Below are 12,034 nucleotides of genomic sequence, written 5' to 3'. Positions count from 1 at the left end.
TCTCTACATCCTTCTTTTCTATAATTTTAACTATGTATACCGATTTTGGTTAAAATCTGTTAAGATTTAGATATAGTTCTCATATATATTTTCGTCCGATTTTGACTAATATTGCATTTGTTGACCGATCCTCACAAAATCTTTCACTAAGGTTTCCCATATGAGATTTCTGATCACTGGTTAATTTCATAGAAATCTGTTCAGATTTAGATATAGCTCCCATAGCTGTAGGTTTCTCATGGTAGGTCTCGTCATTCTGAGTCGAATTAGCTATGTCTGTCGGTCTGTCGAAATTACGATAGCGGTCGAAGTTCATCTGATTTTAAAAGCCGAGTTTTGTTGGTGAACATTGTAACCAGTTTCCTAAAAATTAAAATTTTTTAAAAACATACCCTTCGTACATCTTTACCAGCCCAAGAAAAATAAAACTTCAGTTTATAAATATAAAAACGTAAAAAAACAACTTTTATTAAAATTTCAACAACATAAAAATAAATAATTGTCTAGTAATCGTAGTAGACCTCTTGGTAGAATGTCTCATCAAAATACGCATCAAGATATTTATCTTCATAGAAGGGATCTTCAAATTGAAAATACTGATCGAGTACCAACGATTTGCTATCTCTATGATAAGGAGGCGGTGGTATTGGTTTTGCAATCACCCATGATGAAAAATTCAATAACACCAAGAGAATGCTGGAGAAAAATCCTAAATAAAAAAGAAGATATAAAAACGGATTAACAATATCATGAACATTTTTGTTTAGTAATTTATTGGTATTTATGTTAAAATATTAGATATAACAAGTAAAACGGGCTGAGTTTTTCTGCGGTGAATCTTGGGTAGCCACCATTACAGATTGTGCTAAGTTAGGTTATAGTGGTAGTGATTCAGATTCGCTTAGCCAATTATTTCCCCATTGTGATACCAAGGTAGTGACAAAGCAAAGGGTCTGGGTCTACATGTATTTATGGACCGATCTGATCGGCATTTAGTGTGAGTGGTGGAGAAAGGGTGATCAATTAACTGGGTTTTGCCCAAAGCCGACTTTTGAACAAATCATAAATAAGATTTTTTTTAAAACTGGTTAACATTTTTTAAAATTGTAAAAAAAACATCTTTTAAAGCGGTTCTTTCTTATAACAGTAGTCCATTTTATAGTCGCTGCGGTAGCCGAGGTGGTAGCATGCTCGGATTACCACCACGCGATAACTATGAACACCACAAAAATTGGAACTTTTAGCTCCAATCTGTGAAGCTTAGCTGGGTGCTACTCGACGCGATAGTGGAATGATCCATGCGGAGTAGCGAACGATGTGATAAGGCGAGTTAAGGGCGCCTTGAAATAACCAATGGCCATCATATTCCCTCGGCGAATGGTCGTATAGACCCGTACGAGCTTGATCACTTATAATATTGGGTTGCCCAAAAAGTAATTGCGGATTTTTCATATAGTCGGCGTTGACTAATTTTTTCACAGCTTGTGACTCTGTAATTGCATTCTTTCTTCTGTCAGTTATCAGCTGCTACTTTTAGCTTGCTTTAGAAAAATAGTGTAAAAAAATATATTTGATTTAAGTTCATTCTCAGTTTTATTAAAAATGCATTTACTTTCTTTTAAAAAATCCGCAATTACTTTTTGGGCAACCCAATATATATATTGTGGATCCTCTCGATATTCTGATTTGATTCAGCCATATCCATCCGTCTGTCAAAATTTTCAATTTTCATTCTATTTGGCCTTAATTTTCCGCGTTGTGTTTTCTTATGATCTTCAACAACTGTGCCAATTACGGTTCAAATCGGTTTATAACCTGATATAGCCCCCATATAAACCGATAACGCGATAACGGTCAAACGCGTAAAGCTAGCCGCTTGAAATTTTGCGCAGATACTTCGGTCGTTGGGGATTGCAAATGGGCCATATCGGTTCAGATTTGGATATAGCTCCCATATAATCCTCTTTGACTTCTTGAGCCCCTGGAAGCCAAAATTTTAGTCAGATTTATCTAAAATTACCGATAGTGTTGTGTTAGGACTTCCAATAATTGTGCCAAGTACGGTTTAAATTGGTCTATAACCTCATATAACTCCCACATGGTTAAAGGGGAGCTATATCAGGATCTCCCGATTTGACTTCTTGGGCTCTTATAAGCCGCAATTTATTTTCCAATTTCGCTGAAATTTTGCATGTAATGTTCTGTTATGACTTTCAACAACTGTACTGTTGTCCGATTTGGCTTACATTTTGGATGATTTGGCACTGCAGATGGCATTTTGTAACTCCATCAACTGTAAGTTGTAATGATTGGTTATTAGCCCAAATGTATAGATGTGACGAATAGATCTTCTTACAGCTTGCCGATGCCATTACTTAATATTGATAACCTATGATGCAATTGCAAATTTGCCCATGACCATTCCATTAGGGAACAGGGGCAAACTTCTCACATATCAACACATATCAATGAGTGTTGTCCGATTCAAGTTTATGCTCAATTATAAGGGACTTGCTTTTTAATAGAATAAGTTTTTATATGACAAAGTACCTTACAAATGTTGCCAGCATTAGGAGGGAATAACCACCGCTAAAAAAATGTTTTCTCATGTTCTTGCCGGGCGACCTATGATGTAGTGTCAGGTAACTTTCAAACCCTGAAAGAAGCGAAGATAGGACTTCAATCCCTTTTGACGAAGTAGCATCTCTGAATCACATCACTTTCAAAATAGGCGGCTGCTTCGTTAATTATGTCTCGGGACTATGTCTCCGCTACACGTACATATGTTTGGGAGAACAGTTCATTTGAGCCATTCCTATTGGATTTTGTCTGATTGAGGTTATGAGTCAGTTGATATATGGTCAATGAAATTACGGGCGCGAGGTGTTACTGTACAACACAGAATGGTGCGTCATGAATTGCAATTCCCTACCACGACGACGTTTACGATCGTTACATTGCATCCATGACAACTGTTGCTGTTATTTAATTGTGTGTCCTGGATCGTCGTGATAATATTTTTATACCCACCACCGAAGTATGGGGGCATATTCATTTTGTCATTCCATTTTGCCTGCCTGTAAAGTCTATATATTCTTGATCAGCATTAAAAATCTAAAACGATCTAGCCATGTCCGTCCGTCTGTCTGTTGAAATCACGCTACATTAAATGTAAAGATATTGAACTGAAACTTTGCTTGTCCATAACCAAGTTAAGTTTGAAGATGGGCTATATCTTGATATAGCCCCCATATAGACCGATGCGGCGATTTAGGGACTTACGCCCATAAAAGCCACATTTATTATCCGATTTTGCTGAACAGTGAGTTTGGCACAGAGAGTTTCGTTAGCCCAGTATGCTTCTTAAATTTGGCCCAGATCGGCCCAGATTTGGATATAGCTGCCATATAGACCGATCTCTCGATTTAATGTCTTGGGCCCATAAAGGGCGCATTTATTGTCCAATGTCGCTGAAATTTGGGACAGTGAGTTGTGTTAAGGCCTTAGATATCTTTCTGCAATTTGGTCTTGATTGGTACAGATTTGGATATAGCTCCATATAGAATGATCACTAGATTTAATGTTTTGGGCCCATAAACGGGTCCTTTATTGTCCATTTTCGCCGCAATTTGGGACAGTGAATTGCGTTAGGCTCTTCGACAACTTTCTGCAATTTGGCTTGTACTTATTAGACCACTCAATATCCGAGTCGAATTTGGCCCAAATCGGACCATATTTCGATAAAGCTGCTATGGGGGCATAAACTACGCATTTTTAACCGGATAATGCCGAAAGGTGGTTAACATATTGGGTTGCCCAAAAAGTAATTGCGGATTTTTCATATAGTCGGCGTTGGCAAATTTTTTCACAGCTTGTGACTCTGTAATTGCATTCTTTCTTCTGTCAGTTATCAGCTGTTACTTTTAGCTTGCTTTAGAAAAAAAGTGTAAAAAAAAGTATATTTGATTAAAGTTCATTCTAAGTTTTATTAAAAATGCATTTACTTTCTTTTAAAAAATCCGCAATTACTTTTTGGGCAACCCAATATATACCGGTGGTGGTGGGTATCCAAAGTTCGGCCCGGCCGAACTTAGTGCCTTATTACATGTCAGAATTCACTTGGTATGTGGTTATCCAAAAGGATTCCTATTTATATTTTGAAGAATGTTAACCAAGATTATATTTTTGTTATTTATATCAGTTTGTTTTTGAATTCACAGTAGCTTTTTTCAATTTATATAACCAATAATTTTAAGATAATTTTCAACTGCTTTTAATGAATCCCAAATCACTTCTAAAGCAGTTTCTATATTAACCATTTAATTTTATTATTTTTATTTATTATTTATTTTTTGCTCAAAGAGATAAAAATGTAAAGCTTGGCTTATCTTATTTTGTTTTTATTTATCATTACCTCCAAAGGTATCTAATGCATATGACATTCTTTTGGTGATATGTCTTAAAATATTTGATTTCTTCATATTGTTTGTCTTATAACTTTAATCTCATTCCACAAAAAGTTCTGCTTAATACCGCCACACAATTTCCGCACTTTAAACACAACAACTACTTCTCACTTGTCTACTCCAAAGGTAACTAAGCTTTATAAAGTCTCAGCAACGACCTTTAAGTCCACACCCACAACGCATTGAATGGCTTGAGGTGTTATGATATCGGCCTATTTTGCACAACGGTTAATCTAGAAATGACACAAGCCATTAACCACTGAAACATTGTAACTCGTGTAAAATTTTACGAAAATTGCTGATTTGGTTTTCTAAAGCTTTTTTTGAGAAAGTTTATTCAACTTGACCCTTGACAACTTAGTAAGTCTTGTGTATTATAGAGTTTTTACCATACAACATTTATCAATGGCTTATCACCGCTGCAGCCATAAATGGGCCAAAACGCGTTGTAATGCAAAAAACACATTCGCCAAAGCACGTTTTGAAGATATGAAAAGAGTATTGCACTATTCTTCTTCAAATGTACCAAATGGTGTGCATTGGAACTGTAAACGACAGTGTGTGTTGATTGGAGCTAAAGAATGTGTTTAAAGTTCAAATTCTTGAGTTAGAAAAACAATAATTTTTTTTGTTAAAGACTTGCTTTAGTATTTTATTATGGTCTGTCTTTTTTTGTTTGATATGATTATGATCTTGAAGAATAGTAAAAATTTTTTTTGAGGAATTTTGTTCATGAAGAAATATGTCAACATTTGATGCTGAAGAATTTTTTGACAACATTTTAACAATTTTTATACCCTTCACAAGGAAATCAGTTGTGATATACCATTCAGTTTGTAATAACTCGAAATGTAAACCTATAAATGTATAATACTAGCTGGATCGGGCCCGCTCCGCTGCTCCTTCTTTTACTTTATATGGAACAAAATTCTCCTTGGAATATTTATTTTCGACAATTAAAGAGCTTTTAATGAAATGTCATGCTAAGAAAATAGTATTGGGTTGCCCAAAAAGTAATTGCGGATTTTTTAAAAGAAAGTAAATGCATTTTTAATAAAGCTTAGAATGAACTTTAATCAAATATACTTTTTTTACACTTTTTTTCTAAAGCAAGCTAAAAGTAACAGCTGATAACTGACAGAAGAAAGAATGCAATTACAGAGTCACAAGCCGTTGAAAAAATTTGTCAACGCCGACTATATGAAAAATCCGCAATTACTTTTTGGGCAACCCAATACATCGCTTGAAAAACAGTTTAACAATATAAGTGCCTTTATCTGAATCTCTTCTGATCTTCATTGGCCTACGAATTTAAGTTTGGATGTAAGGTGTACTCCATTCTTAAATTACCCGATATTCTCATAATGTCTAATTAGGGGTGTTTTCGGCGGTCGTCCAGACACTTGGCCCTGAAAAAATATCAGCATGGTGCTTTTCTCTCAAGTGCCATTTATTTAAACCCCATATTGCCATTGGTTTGAGGGGAGTTTACAGAATGAGGCGTCCCCCAAACACATGGTCCAAATATTAGTTATCAAATTCCTTTTTCTAATCTCAAATACCTTTCATTTGAGCCACATATTGGCATGGTCGAAAAATTTTTACCCTATGGGGGGTGTTTTGGGGACGGGGGGATGCTCTAAATACATGGTCCTACATTTAGATATCAAATTCGTATTCTACTCCCAAATACCTTTATTTAAGCCCCATATTGCAATGGTCGGTAAAAAAATTGCTGTTTGTGTTGTATTTTGGGAAAGGAGAAGACCCCCAAAAGTGGGTATCAATTCTTGCTTTACCCCCCAAAACCTTTCGTTTAAGCTCCACATTGACATGGTCGGTAAATATGCCCGATTTTGGGGTGTTTTGGCGATTGGGGTGGTCCCCCAAACACTAAGCGCGGAAAATATATCAGCAACGTGTTATATTCTCATATACATATGTATATCATTTATTTGAACCCCATATAGCCATTGCCCTTAAAATTGGATATAAAAATCCGTTTTCTAATCTCATTTAAACTCCATACAGCAAAAGTCAGCAATTATGCCCGGTTAGGGGTATCGGCTCTAAAAACTATGAATATTTAGTTCCCCTCTCTTTAAGACCCAAATTGTCGTGGTGAGCAAATACGTCCAATTTTGGGGTTGTTATGGTGGTGGAACGAAAGCGGAGGCCACCGTAGCGCAGAGGTTAGCTTGCCCACCTATGACGCTGAACGGTTGGGTTCGAATCCTGGCAAGACCATCAGAAAAAAAATTTTCAGCGGTGGTTTTCCCCTCCTAATGCTGGCAACATGTGTGAGGTACTATGCCATGTAAAACTTCTCTCCAAAGAGGCGTCGCACTGCGGCACGCCGTTCGGACTCGGCTTTAAAAAAGGAGGTCCCCTATCATTGAGCTTAAAACTTAAATCAGACTGCACTCATTGATATGTGAGAAGTTTGCCCCTGCCCTATTTATGGGCAAAATTTGCAATTTGCATGGTGGTGGGACGTCCGCAAAACAGTTGGCCCCTAATGTTGATATCAGATACATGGTCTACTCCCACATACCTTTAATTTGATCTCCATATTTCCATAGTCGGCGAACATGAGCGGCTTGGGGGGTGTTTTGGGGGATGGGTGGCCACTCAGTGAGTTGGCCTTGAAAATATATATCGGATTCGTATTCCACTTTAAAAACCCTCTTATTTGAGCCTCATATTGCAATAGTCAGAAAATATTTACTATTTGGGTAGTGTTGTGTTGTGGTAGCCCCATAGACACTTTTCCCGAACATTGATATCAAATTCGTGCTTTACTCCCAAAGACCTTTCATTTGAGTCCCATATATCTATGGTCCTAAATTTGTCCCCCTTGAAGGATGTTTTTGGTGAGAGGCGGCCCCCCAAACACAAGGTCCCACCTCTGGATATCAGATTCGTATTCTACACTCAAACACCTTTTATTTAAGTCCCATATTGCCATGGTAAGTAAAAAAGTCCTGTTTTGGGGGGTGTTTTGGAGAAGGGGAGGACCCTCAGAAACTTTGTCCCAAATTTGGATATCAGATTCGTATTCTACTCGCAAATACCTTTCATTTGAGTCCCATGTTGCTATGGTCGGTAAATATGTCCGATTTAGGGGTGTTTTGGGTGTTCCCCAAAACACTTGGTCCGACAATTGGATATCAGATACGTTTTCTAATCATAAATACCTTTCATTTGAGTCTCATATTATCGTGACTGGTATATACATATAATTGGTATGTTTTGGGGTGGGGCGCCTCCCCTAGGTACCCCATCCGAAATTTGAGTACAAAATTTTTGTTTGTTGGTTACTATAAGAGAGCCCAAAAAAATTTCGCTTAAATCACATCACCCATCTTTGAGATCAGGCATTTCTGAAAATAAGGGTAAGGGGGAGGGTCCGCTCCCCCTTCAGATATCAAAAAATTTAGTACCCTATTTTCACCAGTTAGTTTGTAAGGGCTCCAGAAGTAAAATTGGGAGATCGGTTTATATGGAAGCTATATCAGGTTATAGATCGATTTGGACCGTACTTAGCACAGCTGTTGGAAGTCATAACGGAACACTATGTGCAAAATTTCAGCCCAATCGGACAAAAATTGCGGCTTGTAAGGGCTCATGAAGTCAAATCGGCAGATCGGTTTATATGGGGGCTATATCGGGTTATAAGCCGATTTGAACCGTACTTAGCACAGATGTTGAGAGTCATAACAGAACACTATGTGTTAAATTTCAGCCAAAACGGACGAAAATTGTGACTTCTGAGTGCTCAAGAAATACAATCGGCAGATCGGTTTATATGGGAGATATATCAGCTTCTTGACCGATTTATACCATACTTGGCACAGTTGTTGGAAGCCATAACAGAACACTATGTGCAAAATTTCAGCAAAATCGGATAAAAATTGCGACTTCCAAGGGCTCTGGAAGTCAAATCGTCAGATCGGTTTATATGGGAGCTATATCAAGTTTTTGACCGATTTGAACCGTACTTGGCGCAGTTGTTGGAAGTTATAACCGAACACTATGTGCGAAATTCCAGCCAAACCGAATAAAAATTGCGGCTTCCAGGTACTTCAGAAGTCAAATCGAAAGATCGATTTATATTGGAGCTATATCAGGTTATAGACCGATTTAGACCGTACATAGTTGTTGGAGGTCATAACTGAACTCTATGTGCAAAATTTCAGCCGAATCGTACAAAAATTTCCGGTTCCAGGGGCTCAAAAAGTCAAAACGGAAGATCGGTTTATATGGGATCTATGTCATGTTTTTGACCGATTTGGACCGTTTTTGCGATAGTTGTTAACGGTCATTACAAAACACCGTATGCCAAATTTCAGCCAAATCGGACAAAATTGCGTTTTCCAGGGGCTTAAAAGTCAAATCGGAAGATCGGTTTATATGGGAGCTATATCAGGTTTTTTACTGGTTTGGTCTGTACGTGACACAGTTGTTGGAAGTCATTACAGAACACCGTATGCCAAATTTCTGCCAAATTGGGCAAAATTGGGGGTTCCAGAGGCTGAAGAAATCAAATCTGGAGATCGGTTTGTATGGGAGCTATAAACGCGTGCATGACCGATACCTTATATGCACGTAACAACGAACTATGGCACCCTACCCCAGACCTAACATACCCCAGAGAATGGTTCCCTCCGCCAAGTATACCTCCTTTTGGTACCACGTAATTGCAACCTGTCTCCATATATATGTATTTAAAACGAAATAAAACTACTTTTGCTTAGTAGTAATCAAAATAATGACAATATTCAAAATTTGCAAATTTTGCCCATGAACAACATTCTACTAAGGAACAGGGGCAAACTTCTCACGTATCAATGAGTGCAGTCCGATTCAAGTTTAAGCTCAATGATAAGGGGCCTCCCTTTTATAGCCGAGTCCGAACGGCGTGCCGGGAAAACCACCGCTGAAAATTTGTTTTCTGATGGTCTCGCTAGGATTCGAACCCAGGCGTTCAGCGTCATAGGCGGACATGCTAACCTCGGCGCTATGGTGGCCTCCATTATTCTTAAAGTTTTATATCTCATATCTGTCTCTTTTCAGGTCTTGGATGTCTCCTCGCTAATCCAGCTAAATCCCAATCCTAAAGCAAAACCTGGCCCTGGTAACGGTCTCAGCTGCCTACAAGATGCCTTAAGATCTCGTGTTTGTTCGTCCTTCCGTCTAGACTTTGGTAAATGTAGTAAAATTTTTCTCGTCATGAATTCTTTTTTGTTTCAAAAAAGTTTTTTTTAGATTAAAAATTTTATGCTGTTTTCAACCGTCTTTGTGTGGAAAGCAACCTCACATCGTAGTTTCAAAACTAAAGAAACTACGATGTGACCCAATGGGTAAGTAAAAAGAAATGCGCGAATGTTGTACCTGCCTAATAGTGTATGAATTATTGGGTTGCCCAAAAAGTAATTGCGGATTTTTTAAAAGAAAGTAAATGCATTTTTAATAAAACTTATAATGAACTTTAATCAAATATACTTTTTTTACACTTTTTTTCTAAAGCAAGCTGAAAGTAACAGCTGATAACTGACAGAAGAAATAATGCTATTACAGAGTCACAAGCTGTGAAAAAATTTGTCAACGCCGACTATATGAAAAATCCGCAATTACTTTTTGGACAACCCAATATAAAGATATAACTTTATAGGTATCTTACTTTCCCTATCACCGAACAATGGGACGATTGTAGTACTTCAGCCGGAAACGAGGACCCCGAAGTCAGCCAGGCTAGCGCTCAATTAACACATTGTTGGCACCCGACAACAAGGCATCCTGCTATCAATCCCAAGAAACATTTTATGTTCGCACCTACAACTGATGCCTTCCACCAAAGCCCACCCAAAAGTTCTCAATCATCTATAAATCGGCTGCCGTGGGTAATCGTATCGACCAAAAGCATTAAGACAGGGGCTTTGAACCGTCGAGATTAATCCAACCTAGCATTATTAAAGCACACCAAAAGTTTCCGATCAACATTATACGGACTGCTGTGGGTCACTGCATCGATCAAAAGTATCATATATACCCCTCATATAAACCCATCTCCCGATTTGACTTCTTGAGCCCATGGAAGCCACAATTTTTTTTCGATTTGGCTGAAATTTTGTACATGGTGTTTTGTTATGACTCTCAACAACAGTGCCGAGTACGGTTCAAATCGGTCAAGAGCATGATATAGCTCCCATATAAACCGATCTCCCGATTTGACTTCTTGAAGCCGCTATTTTTAACCCATTTGGCTGAAATTTTGCATGTATTGTTCTGTTATGACAACAACTGCGCCAAATGCGGTCTAATTCGGTCTATAACTAGATATAGCTCCCATAAGTTCAACCAGGCCGAATCTTGGGTGGGTTCCCAAGATCCGGCTTGGTTGAACTTAGCACGCTTTTACATGTTTATTCTCTTTGTTTCAATCATTGCTAAGAAAGCAATGAATGATCATACGCAAGGGTATACTCATCGTCTTTATACCCTCCACTATAGGATGGGGGTATACTAACTTCGCTATTCCTTTTGTAACGTCCCGAAATATTAATCTGCAACCCCATTATGTATATATATTCAGGATCGTCTCATCATTCTAGGTCGATCTAGCCATGTCTGTCCGTCTGTCTGTCTGCCTGCCTGTAGAAAGCACGCTAATTTTCGAAGGAGTAAAGCTAAGCGGTTGAAATTTTGCACAAATACTTTCTATTAGTGTAGGTCGGTTGGGATTGTAAATGGGCCATATCGGTCCATATTTAGATGTAGCTGTCATATAAACCGATCTCCGGACTCTGACTTTTAAGCCTCTAGAGGGCGCAATTTCTATCCGATTTTGCTGAAATTTTGCACAATGCGCCATGTATGGTTCAAATCAGCCCAAAATCTGATGTAGCTCCCATATAAACCGATCTCCCGATTTTACTTCTTGAGCCTGTAAAGGGCGCAATTCTTATCGGCTTTGATTGAAAATTTGTACTATGATGTCTTCTTCGAATTTGCGAAAATAATGCTGGTGGTTGAACATATGAAGGCAGGGTTGCCATACGTATTTTTTTTGCAGATTTATTTTAAAACAAATATTCTTGTTTATTTTTAGAAAAAATCAAATTTTCAGTCCAAGATATGAATTTTTTCCCACAAAGAGGATAAAAAATCTTAAAGAGAGTATCTCACGCATACAATAATATCTTCAAAACGCTTAAAGAGAGTATCTCACGCATACAATCATATTTTCATTTTGGACATTGCTAAGCTAAACAAACAAATGCTCCAAAAGACGGCACTACAAACATGCATTCAAAGACAAGAACCGAAGACGATAACCTACTCACGCCACGCCACATTATCCTACACATATACTTATAACACAAGTAGACTGTAACATAGAATTAAATCAATAAAGTCACCTTATTGTCAATCCTCAATTCAAATTAACTTGTGTTATCACTTGGGGATTGTGGGTCATGAAATTGGGAGTTAATATTTAAGGTCTGTTTCACGTTCAAAAACGCAGTATTTTTTAATTTTTTCGAATTTCGACCACCCAAAGGCAT

General features: G+C 37.8%; 1 long non-coding RNA gene across 3 annotated transcripts in view; it reads left to right on the top strand.

The window, feature by feature from the left end:
* LOC131995155 (uncharacterized) overlaps positions 1-11,911 on the top strand; it is a 39,681-nt gene extending 27,770 nt beyond the window's left edge. For 2 of the 3 annotated variants that reach the window (XR_009397213.1, XR_009397211.1), the window contains exons 2-3: positions 9,543-9,829; positions 10,141-11,911. This is a non-coding gene — a long non-coding RNA (uncharacterized LOC131995155). The remainder of the gene's footprint in view (positions 1-9,542; positions 9,830-10,140) is intronic. The other variant, XR_009397212.1, reaches the window with a different exon arrangement.
* The last annotated feature ends 123 nt before the right edge of the window (positions 11,912-12,034 follow it).

The sequence above is a fragment of the Stomoxys calcitrans genome, chromosome 2, assembly GCF_963082655.1.
Source record: "Stomoxys calcitrans chromosome 2, idStoCalc2.1, whole genome shotgun sequence".
In the NCBI taxonomy this organism is placed as follows: domain Eukaryota; kingdom Metazoa; phylum Arthropoda; class Insecta; order Diptera; family Muscidae; genus Stomoxys; species Stomoxys calcitrans.
The sequence above is the reverse complement of the archived record's forward strand: the minus strand, read 5'-3'. Positions and strand labels throughout refer to the sequence as shown.